Below are 10,099 nucleotides of genomic sequence, written 5' to 3'. Positions count from 1 at the left end.
GCAGACGGCCTGAGATTCTGGGAGTTGTGAATCTCCGCTCGAGCGGAGAAGTTGACGCTCGAGCGGACTGCTTTATTGGTCTGTGCGCGCTCGAGCGGTTGAAGCGACGCTCGAGCGTGAGAAGTAAGATTTCCCTTGACATTGTAGTGGTGTATTTGGAACCTCGTTATTTTATTTTGGGGTCTTGATTGTGGTGGTAATATGATGGTAGAGTAAGATTGGATCAAAAACTTTAGTTTGAATATTTTGTCTACGATCAGCCGTCACTCTTTTGCCCTTTTCTTTTTCCACACTTTGAATTTGGATGTGAGGTTGGAACCATTAGAAAGCTTATTTTCGGGGCTTCAATTTGAGCACAAGAACGACTTAAAATGGAGTCTGGATGGGAGAGTTATGCCTATTTGAAGTTTTGACATCTGTACTGAATGCATGTACGCTCGAGCGTGAAGATGTGCGCTCGAGCGGGTTTTTCGGACCAGCAGCTTTAAAAACGGGATTTTGGATCATTTTAGATGTTTTTCTTCTTTCCTCTTCCTTCCTCTCTTCCATGTCCGAAACCCTAGCCCCCAAACCCTTGAATTCCTTTACTTTGATCACGATCCACCATGGTTTTTGGCATCAAGGATGAAGAACAAGGGAGGATTAATGTTTTTACCCGATTGGAACTTGGATTTGCGAAGGCTTCTTTCCAAGCCCACTCTTTTGCTTGATTATTGAGGTAGGGGTTCTATTTCTCTTCAATACTTACATCCATGGTTAGATTTGAGGTATTTTCATTGTATAAATGTATAAATTTTCATTTTGAGCATATAGAGGAAATTATGAGATTTTGGGAATTTTGAGTTTGAAACATTGAAGATTCAATTGATGGGTTAAAATGATGGAGTATGATCCCTAGATGTATAATCAAGGAGGGAATTGGGATGTAAGGTCATGGTATGAGAAGTATGAATTTTTTTATGGAAAACTTTATGTTCTTGAAACCCTAGATGAATTTGTGATGATAAAGAATGATTTTGCTCAAATTGGAAATAGAATCATGGAATTGGTGGGTTGAGTTATACGTGTACAAGTTTAATTGGATTTCTGAGATGTTTTGCAATAATGTTAAAAATTTATGAATGAACCTTGTTATGGGCATTATAAATCATGTTAAATTGAGAAAGGAAATTAGGGGAAATGATTTAAAGAATTAATGTGTGACTTCATATGTGTGTAGGACACGCTTCGGGAGGAATAGATGCTCCACCAATGCACTGTGAGTAATAGTACGGAGATGTACATTTTATTTATTATTGATGATTATTATCACTAACGCTCTGTTTCTTGTAAGTGTTACACAAACATGTTACATGAACAATTATGATGAGTGAAAGTCAATGTGAACGTTGAAAGATTGGCATATATCGGTATGACTTTGGAATGACTTCGTTCTATCAATAGCGAATAATAATTCTCTATTATCTATAAGCAAACTACTTCATTTCTTAATGAATAAATAGAGTTATGTTCATCTTTAAGCCAAGTATCTGTATGAAACTGAGATTATTCTATTGTGTTACTTATGGACCCGAGGTCATCAAGAACCTATGACACGCATGCAATGTTTAATATTATTATGTGGCCTCAGTTAATAATTGTTATGATTATTATTATCCAGTTGTTCGCGAGACACTTGTATTAATTTGTAATCAGGCCATGGGAAACTTATGTGCACTATTGCATACTGATACTTTAAGAAGACTGAAATCATCCTCATTACAAGGGCTTTATGCCATTACAAGTTTCATGGGCTTTATGCCATTACAAGTTACATGGGCTTTATGCCATTACAAGTTTCATGGGCTTTATGCCATTACAAGTTACATGGGCTTATGCCATTACAAGTTTCATGGGCTTTATGCCATTACAAGTTACATGGGCTTATGCCATTACAAGTTTCATGGGCTTTATGCCATTACAAGTTACATGGGCTTTATGCCATTACAAGGGCTTTATGCCATCACAAGTTACAAGGGCTTTATGCCATTCCAAGGGCTTTATACCATCACAAGTTACAAGGGCTTTATGCCATTCCAAGGGCTTCATGCCAACTTTTCAAGGGCTATATGCCATCTTTCAAGGGCTTTTAATGCCATATGTTTCAAGGGCTATTGTGCCAGATGTTCCAAGGGCTTTTATGCCATATGTTTCAGGGCTTTAATGCCAATGTGTTTCAAGGGCTTTATGCCGTTTTGATAAGAGCTTCATGCCATTTTGTTAAGGATTTCAAGCCGTTCTGTTAAGGGCTTAAAGCCATTGTGTTCAAGATTAGGCTCAAGGCCGTTCCGTAAAAGATACTTAAAATATAAATGACTTTGATGAAATCCGTATTTGGAGTTACGAAATGTTTCATATGATAAGTAACTTCTGAAATGAGAAAAATGCTATGAACTTATGATATGTTTATAATATGATATGCTTGTCGGATAATTTTCCCCAAAATGCCTAGATGCACTATGGAACCCCGAATGTTCAAGATATGACAAGTTTTCTGAAAAAGATACTTAGCTATGCATACAGAAACAAATAAACCATATGTTCTCTTTATTGATAAACACACGGATATGGATTATAATTCACGTTGAGCATTGAATTGTTATGTGTTATTATTCACTGAGCTTGACTCACTCTATTTTTATGTTTGTTTCTGTAGGCACTCAACCTGGAGATCAACCTTCACTTGTGGCTTTTGTTACCCAGTTGTCAAACCCTGAGTATCTAAGCCTTTAGATGTTGATTGTTCAAGTCATGGAGTTTTGCTAGTTTTAATTTGTACCCTAAATGTCTGTTAAGATCGGCGTATATGTATATGTACATAGCTATCTTCAGGTGCACGTCACTGTATATTTAACTGCATTATGTTCTGTTTGTGATCCTGGCATGGTAGTGGTAGCTCAATGGATATGTTGTTACTATTATTATTATTTTTTTTGTTTGCTATTATATACTATTAAATGCTTCCGTTCAGGCCCCGTAGATTATATTCATCAGGTTTTATGTCCGTTTTTCTGAGGTGGTCATGCCCAAACTTTTAGGGGCGAGTTCTGGGCGTGACACGTTCCATAGGATCTATGGCCTATTCAGCTCGCAAGCTAGGTTCTACTCGGCCACGGCCTTGCTCAAATGGATCCGGTCACTGGTTGACTCATCTTCACCGTCTTCTCGGCAATCTTGTCTTGAGGGTAAAGCCTAGTTTGAGTCGACTTATATACGGCTCATATTAAACTCGGCCCCCACAAGCGATGAATACGTGTCTCCACATTTACAAAGTTTGTCCAAGTCTAAAAAAATTTAAAAATTTTAAGACATGCTTAGATTAGTGTTTGACACACTTCCGAAGTATCCAATGAGTGTCAGAAAAGTGTGTCGAAATTGAACACAACATTTCTTTAGAAAGGGTTAATTACATAGACCTCCCTTGAAGTTTTTAACAATTAGAGAGACTTCCCTTATTGTTTATGAAATTACAGAGTCTTCCCCTACCAGAATTGTTGGGGAAATTATATTTCCACACACCTACTTACCTCAGTGCACATCATTTCTTAGTGCACATACTTAGTAATTTGATTATTAATTATTGTTCTCATTCTACACACCAAATATTTCAATCATACCCTTAACTCATATCTTATACACACACCACCTCAACCCTCTTTCCACACACTCTCACATCAATCTAGGCCATCTCATGAAGTTGATGAGCAATTCATCCAAGGCCAAATCGATGAGGTCGATCTATGGTCGAAAGTAAATTCTGATCAAGAGGAAATTGAAACTCTAACAAAGAGCAACTTTGAACTCAAAAGAATTCCATCTCCATTATCTTCATTAACCTCTATCATCAAACCCATCTTTTTTATTTTCCAAACAAGCCCTAGTATTTCTATTTGTATGTTGATTAGTTGAATGAAATCTCATCAGGGTCTTTGCTATTAAGATGTTCAATTTATATTTTTGCTACATCATGGTAACGATTTGGTAGTAAACAAACACATTGGGAATGGAGGAAAATAGCAGCAAATGGAAAGTGACTATGGAGATAGAGAATGGGAGGGATCTAATCCACCATAGAAATTGGGATAAGATTGAGATCAACAACTTCTTCTCAGTTAAGGTCTGCAATATATATGGTTTTTAGGGTTTAGTTCATAAGAGTTTATTATAGAATGTAAGATTTAGCCAATCAAAAAAGGGGTTTTTTTTTTCAAATAAAAAAAGTTTAATATGTAATGAAAAATCCTCCACACAATCAAGAATTTTTAATTATTTTATAGTGCTTCTATTTTCGGTTGGATGTATAAATATGTGATCTTAATCTGTTTGGTTGACTAGAAAATTGATGCTAAGAAGAAAGAAAAAAAGATCATAAAAATCCCCTAATCTACTTTGTTTTCTATTGCTTTTGTCTAAAATTGAGAAATTAGGGTTTAGTTTTTTTATTTTTTATTAAAAGATGTGCACTGAGATTTTTTATTTTTAAAAGATATGTACAAAGAATATTTTCATATAATATTGAGTGTGTTTTGATTCTATTATGATCATTTTACTTTAGGATATAATTGTCATTAAAATAATGATTCATTAAATATGTGTACTAAGATAAGTTGGCGTGAAAATAAAATTTCCCGAATTGTTGGCTAAATAGATGTACAACTACCTAATTACACCCTTTTACAAAAATCATATTTCCATTATTTTAAAAGAATATCTAAAAAAAAATTTGGATAAATTACATTAACCTTCCGTAAGATTTTAAAAAAATACAATAAATTTCACAAGTTTGACATAATTACACTAGACTCCCTTAGGTTTTAAATCATATGACACTCCCATTTTTATCAAAAACTCGTTAGTCGTATGAATAAAAAAAATGATACTGTCATCTCTTTATATTAAAATGTACATTTTACATCACGTGTCGTTGTGTCTTCATACCATCTGTATTAATTTTGATCTCTTTAATTCTATTTAAAGAGAGATCATTATAATTATATCAAAATTATAAAACTTATTATATTTTCTTCAAACATCAAGGAGGTCAATGTTATTTATCCAAAATTTAATACTTATAACTAAGCACCTCTTCTATTTTAACTCTTTTCTCTCTCCATTCTCTCTACCAAGACTTCTCTACCATCTCTTCTTTCTCGCAGGCCAGCCACTCCAATGTATAAAAGCACCATTAGACACCCCAACCCCATAACCCCACTGTACAACACCACCTAGAGGCGCCCCTACTGGCTGTCATACCATACCACCACTCCTATATAGCACAACCCCAATAGTAGCAAACACCTCTAACCACCGCGTTCAAATCCTCTAGGGTGAAAAACCCTGAGGTGTTTGTGCAATCCACAGAACGCCGTTGTTTTGTGGACTGAATACCAGAAAAAAAATATCCAAAAAACTAACGCGTGAGACAGAGAGAGAGAGAGAGAGAGAGAGAGAGAGAACGACTTTGGAGAGAAGAGCGAGAGAGAAGACAAAGGAGATAGAGGCGGTGACCTCAAGATCAATTAACACAAACACTCACATCGGCGAAGATAAACGCTGCCGCTAGAGCTCTCTCACCAGAGGAAGCGAACTCAAGATCAGCGAACACAAACACTCACGTCGGCGAAGACGGATTGCCATCGGAGCTCTCTCAGCTTGGCAAACCAATAACAAAATTAGATTGCAAAACAAATAAGAAAAAAATATTGCAATATCAGAATCCATGATCTATTTTATTGCTACTGCCAAACAACTCTTCAATCAATTTCTTGGCTCATAAACCCACCCAAACACACCAACCCTCTCCTTAGGCTCTGGCGGGAAGCAAAGGTGCAATTCAGCTCCGGCGGTCTCTGTTGGCAGATTGCGCGAAGACGGTGACGGTCGCCGGTGGGTATTCCTCCTTCGTCTCTTCTCTCTCTTGGATTTCTCTTTTTCTTTTTCTTTTGATAAATTCTTCTCTCTCTCTCTCTATTGCGTTTTTCCTTTTTTCCCAAATTTCAGTCCACAAAGCGGCGTCATTTTGTGGACTGCACGAAAACCCCAGGGCTTTTGACCCCAAAGGATCCAAACGCTTAACCACCCACCGCACCATATCAGAGCCTCCCCACCTACTGTCACCACTATATGGGTCTGATTTCAAAATTTGTAGAGATTTCAGTACTTTGCTTTACAGAACCATCAATGGAGTTCATGACCACATATTGGTTGGGTTGAGGTTGGGTTAGGATAAACAATGAGAAAATGAGAGATGGGGTTTCTTGAAGATGGCTGAACAGGTGGAGAAATGGTGGCTGAAGTTACTAATTTCTTGCAGATGAGCTCTACTGTGTGCATATATAATATGATACACAGCTCCACAGTGTACAACCCAGAGGCACTTGGTGTCTCATATCAAGAACTATAAACAAAGATTCCAAAGATCCCCAAACCCATCTCAAGTTACAATTTACTATAAGCAACAAGAACTCTCAAGCAGCGTGTATCTAGTTTAGGTTCTCACTTTAGAAATTGCTTCTCATCATGATATTTGCACTGCCATATCATAACATTTGAGTAGGCAGCTTAGGTGAGTAATTTTGTTATGGTTTGTGTGAATTGACATTGCAAAACACAAAAAATTGAAGTGGGATTTGAAGTTGTACAAGATGTAGGTCCTAAAGCCAACAAATTAATGGTTAATTAACCTTAACAGAGTAAAACAATTACTCAAAAAACAGTCTGTATGTGTCCGAAGAAAATTGCGAAAAATGCAGTCTGCATTTCAATTTTGAAAAAGGAAAGAGATACCAAAGAGCAATAGTGCTCTCTCTATAAACCTCAAGAAATTAGAGACACCAAGAAAGATTATAGTCTATTACTAAACCCCAAAACCAAAAGAAACTTACAGCAGAAGAAAGACAAGGCAAAGGGATGCGGAACATGCGCACATGGAGATTATATAATTTTGTCTTTAGTATTTATTGTTTTATTTTATTTCATTTTAATTAGGAGTTTTATTAAAATTTGTGTTCCTTTTCTATTAGGATATGGTTTCCTATTTTGAATTTGGTTAATGTCGGAGCATCTCCAAGGGTAAGAGGCAAAATGTCTTGCAAAAGTACACATAAAAGTGCAATTTTCATTTTGCCTAACTAGTTTAGCTAATGTGCACTCCAACTATACTCTTTATTTTAGCTAATCAATCAAGCTAACTTAACCAATTTTCAAAAGAAAAAATATTATAAACATAAATAAATGAATAAACAATTTTTTATGACATACTACATATATTGACATGGCATTTGCAAATATGATTTTAAACTATTGATGAGGTCATTCCCCATGACGACTACTCTGACCTATTGAGGAGGTCATCTCCCAGGACAACCGGTGTGTCTGTTGTATGATCACCAATGGTACGACTAGCCGAACAATCGACGTGTCTGTTAGGAAGAAGATGAACAGTATTTTTGGACAATATTGTTGTGCTAACAACTTTTGCCTATCAATGAAAGCTGGCTAGATGTGGAGAGTGAAAATCAAAATGGGCAAAATGCCTATCCTAATACAAAGTCAATTGGAGGAGAAAAAAATAGGGTTCACTAGCAAAAATGCCTAACGATATTGTTTTGCCTCTCCCCTTGGAGATTACAGTGGTCCAAGTTTTACCCCTACCTTTATTGTGTTCCAGACTCGGGTTCCATGGTTGTTTGTTGTTGTCTTTATCTCATTTCCATCCTTTAATTCTTTGTATTTGAGTTTTGGGATGTGTTGGGCGAGTTTGGAACAGGTTGGTTGTGAGTTGGTGCAAGTGGTTGTTGCCCAGGTTTTGGTCTCTTCTCTCGAGCGAGGCTTTTTGCGCTCGAGCGAGCCTTGGGTGTTTGCTTCTTCGCTCGAGTAAGGGTTTATGCGCTCGAGTGAGTATTGTGGGTCTTCAGGTTTCTTTTTCAGACGTAGCTTCCGCTCGAGCGAGCTTTCTTGCACTCGAGCGAGTCTTGTGTCGTGTGTCTCTTCGCTCGAGCGAGCAGTCTTGCGCTCGAGCGTGCGTCTACGTCTCTTTTAGACCTAAAGGGTGGCATTCTTAGCTCGAGCGAGCTTTCTTGCACTCGAGTGAGCCCAGTGTTTTTTGTTCCTTCGCTCGAGCGAGAACTCTTGCGCTCAAGCGTGCGTCTGCGTTGGGTCAGACCTGAAGCTTCGCGTTGTTCGCTTGATCGACGCTTCTTGAGCTCAAGCGAGATTATTGTTGTGTCTGGTCGTTCGAGCAACAACTCCTTCGCTCGAGCGAGCCTCGCATATATCAGTTCGCAGCAACATGATTTTTATCACTTTTTCATCTCCTTTTTCACTCCAAACCCTAAATCTAGCTGTCTCTCTCTCTCTAAACTCTCTCTCTCTCTCTACAAATACACTTTGTTCTTGGGTCTCTCCACCCTAGTCCCTTTGTAAAAAGGGTAGAGCTTGGCGTGGGCTGTCTTTTGATCCGAAAAAGTGTGGATTTGGAGCATCTTGGTTTTCCCTCTTCTTCTCCTTTGAGCTTCTCCTTTTGAGGTAGAGATAATCTACTCCTTAATATGAGTTTTGACATAAATGTTAATCATTTTGTATAATGGTGGGATTTGAGAATTTTGGATAAAGTTAGGGTTTGAGTTTGAATATTTAAAAGAGGGGTTTTCTTATTTGGGTTTCATATATGTATGTGAGATCTTGACAATGGGTTAATTGTGTATAATGAGTGAAATTTGGCCTTAGGGGCAATATTTGAGAAATGGGAGAAAATGCCCTGATTTGAAATAATTAACTATTTTGTATAAATAGTGAAATAAATGTGGAAATATGAAATTGGTTTGAGAATGATGAAATTGGGGGAAAATGTAATTAAGTGATGTAGTTGGATCAATGAATCACTCACCTATGAAAAATGTGATAATTTATCTGTTTGATAAATTTAATTATCTGTTTAGAAATATCTGTTTTGAGCAATCGGTAGAGGATAGCCATGATTGTTGTAGAAACTGCATGATGATTAGGTGAATTGAAACTAATCAATTGGAATATGTCATTGAATATGACGGTTGAATATTAACATTGAATATGTGATTTAATTGGTCATTGTATATGACGACGTGTTAAATACATTGTATATGTATCTTGTTTGGAAGGAGATAGGGGATGTACTCCATTGTGTGGAAGGAGATAGAGATGGACTCCATGGATAATTAAGTTGGCCGGAGTGTCCAGAGTGAAAATCCCGAAATCTTATATATATTTGGGTGTCGGTTTGTTCGGACGTAGTTCCGAAAAATGGCAAGAGAATGGAAGTGTTTGAATGATGTTTATGGTTTTTAGTGTTATTAATATCAGTTGTAGTCTCATCTTGAATTACTTGGGTAATAATGATCTATGTTAATGAATTGGTTCGGATAAATAAATGGAAGTTCGGAATACAGACGTGAATGTTGATTGGTTGTGGAAAGGATGTACGTAATTTACATGTGTTAAACATTTATCGAATGCTAATGTTTTAGTTAATTCTCATATCCTGTTTAGCATATCTCTACTGGGCATTGGCTCACCCTGCTTGGGACACCATTTTTCAGGTACAGGTGAGATGCCGCCTCTAAGATCTTAGCTTGAGAGGTTTATGAGTTAAAGGTTCCGTTTTGATGATTTATTTTTGATGTTAAATGTAAACTCAAGCCGAGGGCTTTATATGTAAAAGAGTTAGAACTCTTCTTTTGCTGTAACCAAGTGATAGCTTGGAAAAGATGTAAGCCCTTAGGGCATTTACTTTGTTATTTGGAGTTAGAATTACATACTATAATTTCAGGATAAACATCAATAAAAATGTAATGCATGTGATATCTTTTGTAAAGAAAACTTTAATAAATGAAATGTAACTTTTCTATTATGTTTATAGATCTTATGCATGATTGTCACATGCTTTAATTTGAGGCTGTTACAGTGATGCTCAATATTAGGCTTTGCATTGTATTATTTAGCTTTGAAATAAGATTATTGAAGGTTGTGGTCATTTGTGTTGCCCTCTTCTTCTTCTCTTTACAGCATTCTACATCACATAGAT

General features: G+C 36.8%; 1 long non-coding RNA gene across 1 annotated transcript; it reads left to right on the top strand.

The window, feature by feature from the left end:
* The first annotated feature begins 5,123 nt into the window (after positions 1 to 5,123).
* On the top strand, positions 5,124 to 9,925 carry LOC145822575 (uncharacterized). Its single transcript, XR_014364036.1, has 2 exons — positions 5,124 to 5,925; positions 9,615 to 9,925. It is a non-coding gene; the product is annotated as an uncharacterized LOC145822575 (long non-coding RNA).
* The last annotated feature ends 174 nt before the right edge of the window (positions 9,926 to 10,099 follow it).

Source organism: Camellia sinensis, chromosome 3 (genome assembly GCF_055761805.1).
Source record: "Camellia sinensis isolate YWXY chromosome 3, ASM5576180v1, whole genome shotgun sequence".
Taxonomy (NCBI): domain Eukaryota; kingdom Viridiplantae; phylum Streptophyta; class Magnoliopsida; order Ericales; family Theaceae; genus Camellia; species Camellia sinensis.
Note: the sequence above shows the minus strand (reverse complement) of the source record. Positions and strands in the feature narration are given on the sequence as shown.